The sequence below is a fragment of the Sinocyclocheilus anshuiensis genome, unplaced genomic scaffold, assembly GCF_001515605.1.
Source record: "Sinocyclocheilus anshuiensis isolate Anshui unplaced genomic scaffold, SAMN03320099.WGS_v1.1 scaffold521, whole genome shotgun sequence".
Taxonomy (NCBI): Eukaryota; Metazoa; Chordata; class Actinopteri; order Cypriniformes; family Cyprinidae; genus Sinocyclocheilus; species Sinocyclocheilus anshuiensis.
In genome coordinates this window covers 854,351-870,590 of record NW_015540882.1, presented here as the reverse complement: position 1 = coordinate 870,590, position 16,240 = coordinate 854,351, and the positions used below count along the sequence as shown (strand labels likewise).

The window sequence follows — 16,240 nt, the reverse complement described above, 5'->3', positions numbered from 1 at the left end:
CAATCAGAGTACGCCTCGCTTTTCAGAACGATGAGCTTTGTAAAAATCGACGCGTTTCAGAATGGCGGGGCATAGAGGAGAAACAATAATGTACAGTATATGGAAAATAATGCGTTTTTTGAACCACCGCATAAACACATTTCATTACACCAAATACACCAAATAATGTTCATATGACCCCTTTAAAAAGTGGTATGCATAGAATGCTATTCCAAATTCAGCCATGGTTCATTGTATACAGAAGACGGCTGACTGTATTATAAAACAAAGTCAGGCCCTTCGATATGTTGTGCCCAAACTTCTTATTTCAGTAAGAATTATATCAGGATCGGTAATGCCATTTCTCTCAGTCTTGTTTCTGTTTGCAGGTATTTGGTTTTAGAGCACGTGTCAGGTGGAGAGCTGTTTGACTATCTGGTAAAGAAGGGCCGATTAACACCCAAAGAAGCTCGAAAGTTCTTCAGACAGATCATCTCAGCTCTGGACTTCTGCCACAGTCACTCAATATGGTGAGTATGACCAGTCATTCCTGTACATGATGTGTTTTTATGAAAATCGTTGCGGTAGTGTTCTCAGACTGAGGCAAATTATAGCAATAAGCCGCTACAAACTGTGCCAATATCTGCTTTTTGTGTCAAAAAGAGATTTTATTTATTTATTTATTTTCCCTTTCAAAGGTATTACACAAACAAGCCAGAAATGTCATCTTTATTAGTGTAGAAATGTATTTATTTATTTATTATCCCTCTCAAAGGTATTACACAAACAAACCAGATATGTCCTCTTTATTAGGGTAGAATTGTTTTTATTTTTTGATTTATTTATTATCCCTTTCAAAGGTATTACACAAACAAACAAGCCAGATATGTCCTCTTTATTAGTGTAGACATTTATTTATTTTTTTATTTTCCCTTTCAAAGGTATTACACAACCAAGCCAGAAATGTCATCTTTATTAGGGTAGAAATGTATTTATTTATTTACTTACTTGCTTATTTAGTCATTTATTTATTAATAATATAATATTTAATTATTTATTATATTTTTTTTTCTTCTTTGAGAACATTTGGTCTCCAACCTCAATCCAAAGGTGCTACACAAATAAGTAAGAAATGTGACATTTATTAGGGTTGAAATAAATAAATAAATAAATAAATTAATAAATTAATTAATGTTTTTGTTTGTTTGTCTCATATGACCCCTTTAAAAAGTGGTATGCATAGAATGCTATTCCAAATTCAGCCATGGTTCATTGTATACAGAAGACGGCTGACTGTATTATAAAACAAAGTCAGGCCCTTCGATATGTTGTGCCCAAACTTCTTATTTCAGTAAGAATTATATCAGGATCGGTAATGCCATTTCTCTCAGTCTTGTTTCTGTTTGCAGGTATTTGGTTTTAGAGCACGTGTCAGGTGGAGAGCTGTTTGACTATCTGGTAAAGAAGGGCCGATTAACCCCCAAAGAAGCTCGAAAGTTCTTCAGACAGATCATCTCAGCTCTGGACTTCTGCCACAGTCACTCAATATGGTGAGTATGACCAGTCATTCCTGTACATGATGTGTTTTTATGAAAATCGTTGCGGTAGTGTTCTCAGACTGAGGCAAATTATAGCAATAAGCCGCTACAAACTGTGCCAATATCTGCTTTTTGTGTCAAAAAGAGATTTTATTTATTTATTTATTTTCCCTTTCAAAGGTATTACACAAACAAGCCAGAAATGTCATCTTTATTAGTGTAGAAATGTATTTATTTATTTATTATCCCTCTCAAAGGTATTACACAAACAAACCAGTTACGTCCTCTTTATTAGGGTAGAAATGTATTTATTTATTTATTATCCCTCTCAAAGGTATTACACAAACAAACCAGATATGTCCTCTTTATTAGGGTAGAATTTTTTTTATTTTTTTATTTTTTAATTTATTTATTATCCCTATCAAAGTTATTACACAAACAAACCAGATATGTCCTCTTTATTAGGGTAGAATTGTTTTTATTTTTTGATTTATTTATTATCCCTTTCAAAGGTATTACACAAACAAACAAGCCAGATATGTCCTCTTTATTAGTGTAGACATTTATTTATTTTTTTATTTTCCCTTTCAAAGGTATTACACAACCAAGCCAGAAATGTCATCTTTATTAGGGTAGAAATGTATTTATTTATTTACTTACTTGCTTATTTAGTCATTTATTTATTAATAATATAATATTTAATTATTTATTATATATTTTTTTCTTCTTTGAGAACATTTGGTCTCCAACCTCAATCCAAAGGTGCTACACAAATAAGTAAGAAATGTGACATTTATTAGGGTTGAAATAAATAAATAAATAAATAAATTAATAAATTAATTAATGTTTTTGTTTGTTTGTCTTATTTAATTTAATTTAATTTTATTTTATTTTGTTCTCCAACCTCAGTTGAAAGGTATTACATAAATAAGCTGGAAGTGTGAACATTATTAGGGTTGAAATGTTCCAAAGCAGATATAAAACACCAAAGAAAAGCTGATACTAACACAAAACCTCAGTAATGCATCCTAAAAGTCAGTCCAGCCTAGTCTTTCCCACCTTTTTCACACTTAATAGATTAGAGGCGACCAGCGAGAGCTCTTCCCTCTTGTGCTCGTTAAATTTATATTCATACCCCGGGGCTTTCGATTATAAGCATATCAAGATATCAGACTCAAGCTCTTTTTTCTCTCAAAAGCCTTCCGAGGAAAGGCAAAGCGGGGCACGTCGCCTCTTATAGTTTCTCTTCTTGATTTATGATCAGAGTCCTCATCCGAACTGCTTTTTTTTTTGAGGGTTTGGATGTGATATTTCCTATTTACATGTCCAACTGATGATTGAGTGACACGTTTTGTGTGTTTACAGGCTATTAATCATATGCCAAAAAAGAAAAATGAAAGAGTGTTCATAAAATTCTTGATAGCTTTTCACCCATCAGTGGCTTTTGCACTTTTTAAGCCAAAAACTCTGCATCCAAACGATTACAGTTTGCCATCACAATGAAACCGCAGCGTAAGCTTCGGATAAAATATGCGAAGCTGTTATTTCTGTAAGCTGGTATTTTCGTTTGTTTTTGATAATTGGTTCTGTTTGGTTCACTGAAGCATAAAAAAGGGTTTTATAAATTGAAAAAGGTGAGGGCTTAACCGACGATGTATAATGATCATGTTCTTTTACAAACATCATTAGCAAATATTGACTTCTGGACCACGTTGTCAGCTTTAATCGAGCCTTTTATTTTGCAAATATCTTGTTGCACTGATACAAACGTTGAACAAATAGTGTGAAACGGTCTTTCAACTGCCGTAAATGCACTTATGCTTACGATAAATTACGACATGATGTGCGTTAAAATGATTTTGGTCGAATCCAAATGGACATGTCGAGGAACTTTATATGGCTTTCTCTATGTTTTCCACATACTGCCAAAGACTTTTAAATGCTAATGAGACAAAATGCAAAATGAAGAGCGAAGGACGCTCATTATAGAATGATTTTCTGCAAGTTTTATTACTATTCTTCATCAACAGTACATAAAATATATACAAACTAAATAGTTTTGTCGACAGTTATTTTCATCAAACCTTATTATCATCAATACCAATTAGGTTCTGGGGTGATTTTGCTTCAGAAAAACCCAGAAATCTCCAGTTTCCTCACTGCTAATTAAGACATTCCCTTACGAAAACGAAGCATTTCAGGAAGCCCCTGTGGCAAACTTCTGGCAGTGCCACAAATACATTTTTCCAAGGGTTATGGTGCCGTTCATGTGCTCTCATCTCGTAAATATGATCATTCAGACAACGGTGACTTGAAGGCAGAATCTTGATTTTGAGCTGCAGCTCTGAAACGCAGAGAGAAGAAAAACTGACACCTGGATAAACGAGCAAATCCTCTCATTTAACACGTAAGAGTGTTATCAAGCCGATCTATTTAGAGATAAAAGAGAGGTATTATGGGTAATCAGTGCATCACTGTGGGGTTTTTACGCCACACACATGCACATTTGCATTTGAGTGCATCCACATTACAGGCAAGATGAAAGAATTGCCTCAGAAAAAGTACTCTGGTGATACCATGGTACTTTGATGGTATCAGATGGTAATACTGTGGTACCTTCATACAGTATATACTATGGAACCAGGGTGCGAACTACAGGGGAGCTAGGGGGAGCTCGGCTCTCATATATATATGTATATATAGTTGTAAACCATGATTATACTGTACATTGATACATTTGATGCGACAAATACACTTAAATTGTGCAAATGGAAAAATAAAAAGATATAAAATTAAATATAACAAGAAAGTGATACAGTTAACAAAAAAAGTAAAGCATGCAATCTCAACACAATCTTTCTGTTATAAACACACACCGTCATGCACACTATGCGAGTGTCATATATGATCAATGGCAGCCACACACTGATCTCAGATCAGCAATAAAGCTCTCTTTTGTGCACCTTTAGTGTGTCTGCTTAGTCCCACAGACTCAGTGTCTTGCCGTCTCTGGTCCCTGCATCATTTCTCAGAGCTGCAGGCCTCACGCAGAGCAGCAGTAGGACAGTATGCTGCAGCAGCCATGAGAAATGTCCCTGTCATGCTGTCACACTTCCCCGGCTGTTTGCTTACTTCATATGTGACTGAGAGCCGCCCGGCCCCTCTGATCTCATGCTGGGACAGTCAGCAGGGGATGATGGGAGAAACACCCACCCAGTATTCTCTTTTTCCACTTCTGTCCTTTCCCATTTCAGTATTCGTCTCACAATTTGTCTTGCAGTCTGTTTGTCTTTCTGTTGTCTGTCTTTTCCTTATTGTACTCTTTGCCTACAGACATACTGTAACTTATATATTATAATTTCCGAAACCTGCTTAGACAGCATTTTAAGGCTTCACAGGTGTGTGTGAGACGGCTGGTGCAAATGGTAGGCAGCATAATTATGCTTAAGTATGTGCATTAATTACGCTAATTATCATTTTTTTGCATAATTTCAAGAATTTTCACCTCCATTTTTCACCTTTTTGGCTTAATTGATACTTTATGGTGATATAAATATTAATTGTGCAACATTGGAAAAATGTGCCCGTTGTGCCATTTCTGCAAAACTCCAAAAACATACATACAATTCATTGCAGTTTCCAGCTGAAGTAGAAAAACACCATCAACTTGTATTCCTTTTCACACAACTTATAATTATTTGGTGCTGTTTCTTGCACAATTGTATGTTTTGACCCTTAAAATAATGTTATCATAGTGCATGATTTGTAAACTAATACAGTTTGATGTTTGCTTCACATACAGTAAACTGCTCCATATTTATATTTATTTATTTGTTTTTATGATGTAGTAAACTTGCTCGGTAGCCCACCTGGTACAGCAACGCTTGTGATGAAAAGCACTCTGGTACAAGTCCTGGAAAAACACAAGTCATGATAAAAGAGTTACATGGTTGCTTTCAGCAAATGTGTTTTTATCTCCTGTTGTCTTTTGTTAAAACAGACGGTTAGATGTAGTGTAGGAGGTACATTATTTTTGCAATAGAGCATTAAAGGTGGGGTAAGTGATTTCTGGTAGCCAATGTTGACATTTGAAATCACCAAAACAAACACGCCCCTACCCCAAAAGGGTCTCGCCCCTACTTTGATAGCTCCGCCCCACACATATGTACGCAACTCAGGCAACGATTAGTTCTGTGAAACAAAGCAAGACCAATGTTACACTGTGTCTACACCGGATGCGACGCGGCACGACATGACAAATCGCAGACAGAAAACTGCTGCTGCGTTCTATTTATGAAGAAACAAAGCAGCCTCGGCGTCCGATCGCAGGCCTTCCGCTCCTTGAGTTCTCTTCAGCGCTGGAAAGCTGATCCGATATTTACACGGGTCCTACTTCTTGCCTTAAGCCTTCTTTTGTTCCGCAGACGTTTTCCTCATTTGTTTTTTATCCGCCATCTCTATCTTTCTGTCGTCACTCGGCTCGGCTAATGTCCGTCCTGTGCACTGAACGCTCTCTCCTCCACATCATGAGTAGACACGCCCCTTACTGCTGATTGGCTACAAGTTTGTTTTGCTACTCGGCCCAAATCAGTTTTCTAAAGCGTTTTTGAAAAATCGCTTACCCCACCTTTAACAGTTAAGCGCCACTTCCTGGACATTTAGTTTCCAAACTGCCGCGATGCATACAATAACTAATGCAATAAAACGTTGGCAGATTTACATTCATCTGCTTTGTAGAAAACAGACTGTGCTTTTAGCCCCTTTCACTGGTCATTTCACTTTAAAAGTGTCACAAAACAGGCACTTTTTTCAATGAGCCTGGGTTTGGAATTGGGGCGAACTCCGTTACTTAGAGTTGTGGATTTGTATGCTTATTATTATTATAATTAATACATATAATTCTCCGAGCTGCTTGGTTTGAAAGTGACTTTTATGTGAGCTTGGCTTCATACCTCTCTATGTTCTTGATAAAAGGCACTCAACTTTTCTTTGCTTGTGAAATTTGTCTGAAATGTCTCTCAAGTTAAGGCACATTTAGAGTGACCATTCGTCCTCTTTTTTCCGGACATGTCCAGGTGTTTCCCAAAAGCATCGTTTGCCAGCTATGGTTGTAAGCTCTGCTGAACTCTATTGGTAATGACAGGACTTGCAACCATAGTTGCTTTTCGGAAAACGCGCCCCTGGTCGGCAATTCTAAATTGCCTAAAATGTCTGGGTTTTGGCTACTACTTTTCAGTCATTATCTTCAGCAAGTGAAGACAATAGGAAATCAAAGACAAAACCCAGACATTTTAGGCAATTTCGAAATCCCAGACAGGACATGTCCAGGAAAGATAAGAAGTTTGGTCCCCCTACGCACCTTATCATGTTGTTAGCATAGCAACATACTAACGTCAAACTCCATTTGAATCCATTGTTTCTTGGGTTATTTGCTAGTCTGTAAAGTTTCTGCATTTTAAGTCAGTGAATTATAAGTTTACATTTCAGTTTTGGAACAGAGCTCATGTTCTACCGTTGAGCGTCCACACACACATTCCCTCCTGAAATATAGACTTATTGAACGAGTGCTGGTTTTTTATTTTGATGGACAGATTGATATGGATATTCGAAGCATGAGAGGTTTAGATGTTTTAATAGCTGAAGACCGACTGCTCATTCAATGTCTTTTTGTCCACCTACTAAATCGTCCTTCTGGAGCTGCTAGACATGAATATTCCTCCAGATATACCTACTAATAGAGTCCATATATGGCAACAGCTGTCAGACAGAGTATACACACACACACACACACACACACATATCTAGCTGAAAGGAATAATTCACCCAATCAATTTTTACTGATTCTTCCAATATTGACTCACTTGACACCTACCTGCTCCAAAAATAACAGTTAAATATAAAGATCTGCACAGTAGCACCCCCTCAATCTCTCAGCGGTGATAAGAGTCACAAAAAGATTGTTTAAGAAATGTGAAATCGGCACAAATGCACTTTCTTTACTTCTGTTATTTGACTTTCTGAGGGCACAACTGTGTTATAAGGTTTTTTATGTCCCACTAGAGATCGTTTCGGATGAGATCTCGACTCTTGTAATGGTTTTGTAGGTTACCACTGTGTTGTATCCCGCTGTGAAATCCCAGTTGTCAATTCAGGGAATGTGTGGAAAACTGTCAGTGGTAATGGATGATAATAATCCATGTTTGGCTTTTAGTGGAAAAATATGATGACTTTTGTCTTGCTGTCAAACGAATTAGTTCATCAGAACAGATTTGGAGAAATGTAGCATTGCATCACTTGCTCAGCAATGGATCCTCTGCAGTGAATGGGTGCCGTCAGAATGAGAGTCCAAACAGCTGATAAAAGCATCACAATAATCCACAAGTAATCCACACCACTCCAGACCATCAGTTAACATCTTGTGAAAAGAAAAGTGTTTGTAAGAAACAAATTCATCATTAAGACGTTTAACTTTAAACTGTCACTTCTGTGCAGATTTCTCTCCTGATTTAGACAAGACGACATTTTCAATGGAAAAAGCAATTTTGGATTATAGACTCATAAATTAAAATGGTGTCATAAACTTTTTGCAAACACACAGCCTTTCATTAATTGATGGACTGGAGTCATGTGGATTATTGTGATGTTTTTGTCAGCTGTTTGGACTCTCATTCTGACGGCACCCATTCACTGCAGAGGATCCAGTGTTGAGCAAGTGATGTACAGTCGTGGCCAAAAGTATTGGCAGTGACATAAATTTTGTGTTTTGCAAAATTTGCAACTTAAGCTGTTGTGGATCTCATTCACATTGTTTCCACAAGTATTGGCAGTGACATAATCTAGAAACAATGTGAATGAGATCCACAACAGTTTAAGTAGCAAATTTGGCAAAACACAAAATGTATGTCACTGCCAATACTTTTGACTGTAATGCTACATTTCAACAAATCTGTTCTCATGAAGAAACAAACTCATCTACATCTTGGATGGCCTGAGGGTGAGTACAGTTTCAGCAAATAAAAATTTTTGGTGAACTATTCCTTTAAAAAAATTAATGAATTGGATCATGAATGTAAGAAATTCTAGAGTTTGCAGTTAATTGTTGAGAATTACACCAATGGAACCTTTTGGTTAAAACTAATATTCCACTGTTTTAACTTGATACAAATGCATGATGTTATAAGTAGTGGGCGGAGCTTCGGGTCACTGTTTATGGAGGGCCCCCACATTTTGTGGTATGCCACTGGGTGAAGAAAGTAATCTTGAGCTCAGCGCGGACTGAGAAATTGTGCACAACAATACCAGGAATGTGCATTAAGAAAGTAAATTAGCCAACATTAAATAGCCAGCATGCAGAAAAGCCAAAGCACTACTAAACATGTAGACATACATGTTCTGTAATTAAACTCTCATAATTAGACCGCTGTGAACAGCATGTGATTAAGTTAGCTAATGTGCTATCGCATGTGCTGCCTGCTGCTCTTTACATTACAATAATGTAAAGCTGGTTTGACTGCTAATTGGGCCAGTTTATTTAATTCTAAATATGTGTTCAATCATTTCATTCATATAAAACATGTTAATTTATTGTATTTATTCACTAATTCATTCATTCACATTTGTTCATATTATTAATTACTCATTCATTTAAAATATTTGCTCTTTCATTTAATCAATCAATCCAATCATTCATTCATTCAAGCATATTTGTTCATGCATTTGATTTCATTAATTGAAATCATTTAGTTTAATCATTCATTCATTTGAAAATACTTGTTCATTCATTTTATTTTATTCTTTTTAGTTTATTCATTCTTTTAAAACAACTAATTTAATCATTTATTCATTTACAATTGTTTTTAATTAATTAATTCAAAACATTTAGTTTAATGACTTATTTAAAAATATTTCCTCATTAATTTTAATTAATTCAACAACATTTGTTCATTCATTTTATTTCATTCAGTCACTTAAAACATTCTATTTAATCATTCATTCAAAACTATTGTTCGTTCATTCATTCACATTAATTTTAATTAATTCAACAACATTTGTTCATTCATTTTATTTCATTCAGTCACTTAAAACATTCTATTTAATCATTAATTCAAAACTATTGTTCGTTCATTCATTCACTCACTCATTGTTTTTAAAAATATTTGTTCATTTATTTCAATAATTAAACTTTCATTATAGTCATTCATTCTTTAAAAAAAATAATTTCAGTGTTCATTCATTTTCAGTGTTTTCATTTTAATTATTCCTTAGTTCGTTTAACATATTTTCCCAATTATTATGTTTATTAATTTATTAATTCATTCAATAATATTTGTTCATTCAAGACATTTATTTGATTTAGTCATTCATTCATTGAAAGTGACTTTGTTTGTTTATTTTATTTATTTATTCATATATTAAATTATTGATTGATTGATTGATTGATTGATTAAATAATTCTTTAAAAAAATATTAATTTTATTTATTTATTAGTTCATTTAAACATATTTCTGTCATGACAACTCTCGGAGGGATTGGCATGGTAATGTACATGACAATGTTAATGTATTTGGTCTTGGCGGAAAAGATCTGCTGGTGCTGCGGCAGAGCAAGTACCGAGACTTGCTACTGCCAATACATCCACAACATGCTGCTGTGAGCATGTAAGAAATATTGCTGCTGCAAATATAACATACATGAAATAACCCCCATATAGCATACATGAATCACCTCATAGCAGATCTATACAGGTGGAGCTGGGGAAGGTGGAGGGTTTCTGAAGCAAGCTGCAACTGCTACGGCAAGAACTAGTCATATATTTGAATGTTGAGCAGCGAGCTCATTGGCTACCGATACAGGAGAGAACCAATCAGCTGTGCCAAGTGATAATGATGTTATTAGGTCAGACTGAGTTAGACCTATCGGACTGCGCCATCTAGAGTTTCATGCCAGAACTCTGTATTTGTCCATTCATTTTATGTACTAATTTATTAATTCTTCCATTCCAAACATTCATTCATATATTCCAATGAGCTTTTTGCTGTTTTATTAAAAATGGCAGTCTGGAGAAGACATGAAGGTTGTAGGACGGGGTGATTTCAGAAATTACGTTGAGGTTAAACTTCTGTCGTCTGCAGATAAGCACCAAATGCATCATGTCAGAACCGGCACGACCCAGCAGGCCACGTCTCCGACCACATTTGTGTTTGTAAGAATAAATACTTCAATCCTTAGACATGCAGATGCTATACAGATACTGTTTATTAGGTTTTTATAGGAAGAAACACTTCAGCCAGAACTGCTGCTTTGATTGCAACCATAAAAAATATATATTAAGCATAATTTAAATGTAGATCTCTACCAGCAAACAACACAAAAACATGTGCGTTACAATTTTAAACTATCACTGGGCCAATAAATATGCAATTTAAGAGCTCACAGTGGACTGAGGGAAACATTTAGTGCCTCAGCGGCCAATATAAACCTGATAAGATCAAAAGCATCAGGAGACGTTTATTACCACAACCAAATTAACATGCAGCTCGCTTTGCCCCGTTTCTCCATTAACCTGCAGACCAGAGGGGTTGAAATTAACCTTCAAATAGGAAAATATTCAGTTAGCCGCTGATCATATCAACAAACAATTTCTGTTCAGGAGAGATTACGACATCTGGATGGCGTTAATGTGTCAGAAAGTGACTTTAAAGGTCACATATTTTACACCTTTCTGGAGTTTTATTTTAGGTTTTGATGGTGATGTTGGGTGCCAGAATTGACGTAATACAGCCTCAAATTAGAAGTTTGATTGCATATCTGCTGCCACTGCCAGACAAAAAAAAAAACGATAAATGCGATAAAACGAGCGGACTGGACAGAAACGATCGTCAAAAATGCTGGCGTTTTGCAAAAGCCAGGAAATTTCAGTTTTGACAATATGGGACCTTTAAAGAGTCATTATGGATGTTAGCAGTGTGACAGCTAATAAACTCCACCTCTGCAATGTGTCCCATGAACGTCATTGAGGCGTAAATCTTTTCATATATTCACTTTTATTAGCCCATGTGAGATTTGGGTTCATAAATGTGTTTGCGTGTTCGTTTTATGTCCACTTGGAGTGTCACTGTCACTCTAAATATGCATAGACTAAAAGTTACAATTGTAGACAAATCTTTTATTTGATGAAGTGAACATCTTGCAAAGGAAAGAAAATACGTTAATATAGACACACATTAATAATTATCACTTAAATGTCAACGATACTAAAAATCAATGAGCATCAAGTAAAAACACCACACAACGCTACAAACTAGCAATGACAAAACAAACAAACAAAAACAAAATCAGCAAACAGCAAAACAACAACAACAAAAAATCCTACATCAGTAACCGCATGAGTGATTCATGCTGCATTGCATTTTCAAAAATATAATAATTTGTTCAGACATCTCTCTTAGGCTAGTTGGACAACATTTGAGGGAATAGTGTCGTTCTAACAAATTTGATGTAGATTACTGTATGTAATTCACATTGTTACCTGTGATGAAATGAAATCTTGTGGATAAAATTAAATATTTACCTGTGAAATTCTGTGGACTGGATAGAAATTTTCTAAATGTGTGTTAATCTGGGCTGAGAATATTACACTATTATTGGTAGATTTATGAAAGGATTTTGAAAGACTCACTTAAAAAAAAAAATATATAAAAAAAAAAATATATATATACAGTATATATATAGTTCTATGTTTTATTCAAAACTTTTTTGTAAAATTTTTTAAAGAGAATGTGATAAAATACTGTTTTTTGTCTGTTTTTATTTTGTTTTTCTTTGCTTGCTTTGTGTTTGTATTTGTTTTCGGTTCGTTTGGTTTTGTTTTGTGTTGTTTTGCTTTCTGTTTTTATTGGTTTGGTTTTTGGTTTTGTTTTGCTTTGTAATTTTTGTTTTTGCTTTGCTTTTTGCTTTGCTTTTTGCTCTGCTCTGCTTTGCTTTACTTTACTTGTTTTGTTTTGTTTTTTCTCCTTGGTTTTGTTTTTTGTTTTTGCTTTTTTGTTTGTTTTGTTTTGCCCACAATACCTTCATTTATTTTGTACTTTGAAACTCTGTCATCTTGCTTTACACAGTGAAAACTTTATTCAAATTAATTGAGAGAAAGTTTTGAATTAATTTCATGGTTGGAAGCCACTAGTTAATTTCCAACTGTGGTCAGATGAGTTCTTAACATCAGACTCTGACACATCTGTAATCAGGGGCTCCCACAGGCTCTTGTAGACTAGCACCGCTGAAAGAAAGAAACAGAAGAAACAGGGATAATTGAAAAGCATCTCATTACAGGTTCAGACGCAACTAGTCTAGCTGACACAAGGGCAAATATACTGTATAATATAAAGCGTTAGTGTGAGAACTCCAGCTGCAGTTTTCACATCTTGTTTTCTTCTCCTTCATTTGCTCTCGTACAGTCACAGGGACCTGAAGCCGGAGAACCTGTTGCTGGATGAGAAGAATAACATCAGGATAGCAGACTTCGGCATGGCGTCCCTGCAGGTGGGAGACAGTCTGCTGGAAACCAGCTGTGGGTGAGTAAAACTGAGCGTCATTATAACACTAATGATGAAGACAATCACTGCCTTCAGCTAAGACCGAACATATTTAAGATTTATGTAATTGAATTACATATAAAATTTACACAGTTTTAACAGAAGCAATCTAAACTTAATGTGATGCATATTGGCCAGGAATACATAGATGATACAGGTAAGAAACAGGCAGGTTTTCTGTAATATTACTAATAACCTGAATGTGTTTTAAATGCACAAAAACTTGGTTTATATGGTTATTATTAATTTATTGAATTTGCTTCAATCTCATTTTAAGTAATTTAATATTGCATGCTACACAGCTAGCCAAATTTAACCATGTTCATACTTTTTTAGATGCATAAATGTAATTGTTTTCACAATAAACAGATGTATGCTGATTCAGTTTGAATCAATGCATTTTGAAAATTTAAATAAAATCCAAGGAATTAAACAGGAAAGATTTTTACTCAAAAAATCTTATTTAGTTTTTTGTTTTGTTCAGGAGCAGACCAGATGGGTCTTGCGTTTTGCATTTTGTTTTGTTTTTGTTTTGTTTTGCTCGCAATACATTTGTTTCAAAATAAATAAATAACAATAATAAAAATAAAATAAAAATTGAATCTGTCACACAGCAAAAAATAAATAAATATTAATAATAATAATTCATAATTAATGAAGAGATTTTTTTGAGCAATTCATATGAATGCTTTTTTAAAATATGATATTTAAATAAAATCAATTCTGTATTCATGGTTTTGTTTTGTAACTGTTTGCATCTGTGTGACCAACAAATATGCATCACATTAAGTTTGTACATGTCTTTATGTTCAAACTGTGTACAGTAATTCAAATGGATGAAAATTTATATGCAATTCAAATACACAAATCTAAAATGTATGCCTAAATATTTCAGTCTTTTGGTCAAAAATGTCTATTTTTTAATGTACTCCGGGGTTGCCTGTAACGATGAATGAATGTTGGGAATAAAAGCACATCACAGCAAAGTCACAAGCACATGTGTATTTGTGTCAGTTTATATATGGAGATCACACTTATTAGGGGTCTTTCTACACTTTTGTATTTTATTTTTTCCTGTGAACTCCAGTTATATCATTAGTCAAGTTTAAGCATTTTCAATCCTCATTCTGACCCATATACTTCAAAATGGCTTTTTTTTAGGATTGGTCTGTTATGATTCAACTTTCTTTTTTTTTTTAATGTAAAATTAGTAACAGCATCTCTGCCAAACTGTTGGGACAGACTAGCAAGGAGTTTTCTTATTTTACGTCATCTAAATTGTGAATGTCAGAAGTAGTTACTGATTAGGCGAATCTCATGAAAACTGTCTTGAAATGTCTGCTACATATTTCCTCACAAAATATCTTGTGAAGTGAAAAAGCAGCTTATTTTAGTACAGTATGATTTTTTTTTCCAGTGCTCTCAATGTTCTCGTTTTTCTCTGTGTTTTCTTTGATTACTTGTTTTTCTTGTGATACTGGAGTGAAATATGACATCTCTTCTAAGATTCAGCCAGTTGTGCCGCTGTCTTCAGCTCCTTGTCAGTCACACAGAGTCCACACTGAGAGAGAGAGAGAGAGAGAGAGAGAGATTTGTATCCTTTGCTCGCTCAGCCAGAGGTCATGTGTGACTGTAGACAAGCTCATTCAGGAGTAAAGTGTTACTTTGAATCACAGCAGCACATTACGCTGCTCATTCTCTGATTCTCCGACCGCCACAGTCACTCGCTATAACACTGATAGAAAGTTCAAAAGATCGTTTATATGAAAAATAAATCTTTTGTAATATCGTGAAAGTCTATAATTTCACTTTTGATCAATATAATGCATGCATTTTTGAATAAAAGTATCAATTTCTTGCAAAAGTAGTGTAGTTTAGGCGTATTTTAAAATTGCTTTTATTCATCGATTTCCCAGTTGAGTTTAAAAGAGGTGCACTTTAATGGGAAGTCAATCATGTGGAAGCAACCAATGAACTTTGGGCTGAATTGTATGACCCGCCCCCTCTGACATCATCAGTGTGAATAGCTGTGGTGAAAACCAGCGCTTGCTTTTCTTCTGTTGTTTCTTCCAGGCCTGGGCTGAAGAGATAGCAGCCCGACTCATTTATTGCCTTTTATTTCTTTCTTAATGTCATTATTTCTCCTTTCAATAACTGACTTTCGCCCCCCACATATGCTGTAAAAGCGTCTGTCTTTCGTCAGTAGATTAATTTTGCTGCGTTCGCCCGACCTTTAGGATTACAGCCAGACACGGCCGTAGATTAGCGCTCAATGCAGTAAAATCACCGAGGCAGTTTCCGTACAGAGTCACCTCACGTTATATAATTACGGCTCTGCTGAGGTCAGACCGGACCGTCCTGTACCTCTGTGTGCGCTGGCGTCACGCTCACCGCGGGTCAGGAGCTACAGGACTTTGTGTCACACAGGAAGTCACAGTTACCTCGCAGCGGCGTGACTCAACATCATACTCAACAACTATCAGGATGAAGCCGAAAATCAGCTCTGAAACAGATCTGTGTTGATTCTGGAACCAATGTCCTTGACGTTTACAGTGACCCCGAAATTATTTTAAACCCTTCTGAAAGGGTTTATTTTGTGACAGTGTCTGGTTGACTGTACATTACCACACAGATTACTTGATAAATAAATACATATATCTATGAACTTTTATGTGAAAGAAGAGCACTTTTAGGGAGAGACAGGCATTTTGAGAGATGTATATTTAATTTATTAATTTCATTTATTTGTCCATTTAGAAATATTTGTTCATTCATTTAATTAATTTAGTAGTTAATTTATTCATTTAAAATTATTTTTATACAATAAAATTATTTATACGTTTATTGAAACATTCGTTCTTTTACAAACATTTGTTTTTATTGTTTGTTGTTTGTAAAGTTTGTTCTTTTTATTTATTTTTTCATATTTGTTCATTTATTCTGTTTATTTATTAATTTATACATTTAAATTTAAATTAAATGTTATAAATTAATAAATAAACAGAATAAATGAACAAATATGAAAAAATAAATAAAAAGTAAAAAATGTTAATTTATTATTCCTTTCATTCATTTAAAAATATTGTGTCTATTTATCCAGTCATTTACCCATTTAAAAACATTTTTGTTTAATTG

General features: G+C 34.8%; 1 pseudogene; it reads left to right on the top strand.

Annotated features, from left to right (window-relative positions):
- LOC107688575 (serine/threonine-protein kinase BRSK2-like) overlaps nt 1-16,240 on the top strand; it is an 89,273-nt pseudogene that overhangs the window by 4,706 nt on the left and 68,327 nt on the right.